This window comes from Scyliorhinus canicula, chromosome 12, assembly GCF_902713615.1.
Source record: "Scyliorhinus canicula chromosome 12, sScyCan1.1, whole genome shotgun sequence".
NCBI classification, from domain to species: Eukaryota; Metazoa; Chordata; class Chondrichthyes; order Carcharhiniformes; family Scyliorhinidae; genus Scyliorhinus; species Scyliorhinus canicula.
In genome coordinates this window covers 164,650,303-164,650,981 of record NC_052157.1, presented here as the reverse complement: position 1 = coordinate 164,650,981, position 679 = coordinate 164,650,303, and positions in this window count along the sequence as shown.

Sequence of the window (679 nt, the reverse complement as noted above, 5' to 3'; positions counted from 1 at the left end):
CTGATATCCTCCATCACACCCCACCTTTACGGGCATCAGTCGGAAGGAGGGAGTGCTGGAGTCCGACCCGGAGCATCCCTATGAAGTGACAATGGCGGTCACCAGCTCTCCCGAGACCATGATAGTTCTCAATACCTGGGCCGCAAAAGGCTGCGTACGTAGACCCATACAATACTATACTACACCATACTATACTCCTATACACACGATACACATACTATACTCTCTATACATACACGATACACATACTATACTCCCTATAGATACACGATACACATACTATACTCCCTGTACATACATGATACACATACTATACTCCCTATACATACATGATACACATACTATACTCCCCACACGATACACATACTATACTCCCTATACACACACACACGATACACATACTATACTCCCTATACACACACGATACACATACTATACTCCCTATAGACACACGATACACATACTATACTCCCTATACATACATGATACACATACTATACTCCCCACACGATACACATACTATATTCCCTATACACACACAATGCACATACTATACTCCCTATACACACACACGACACACATACTATACTCCCTATACACACACGATACACATACTATACTCCCTATACATACACGATACATACTATACTCCCTATACACACACGATACACATACTATA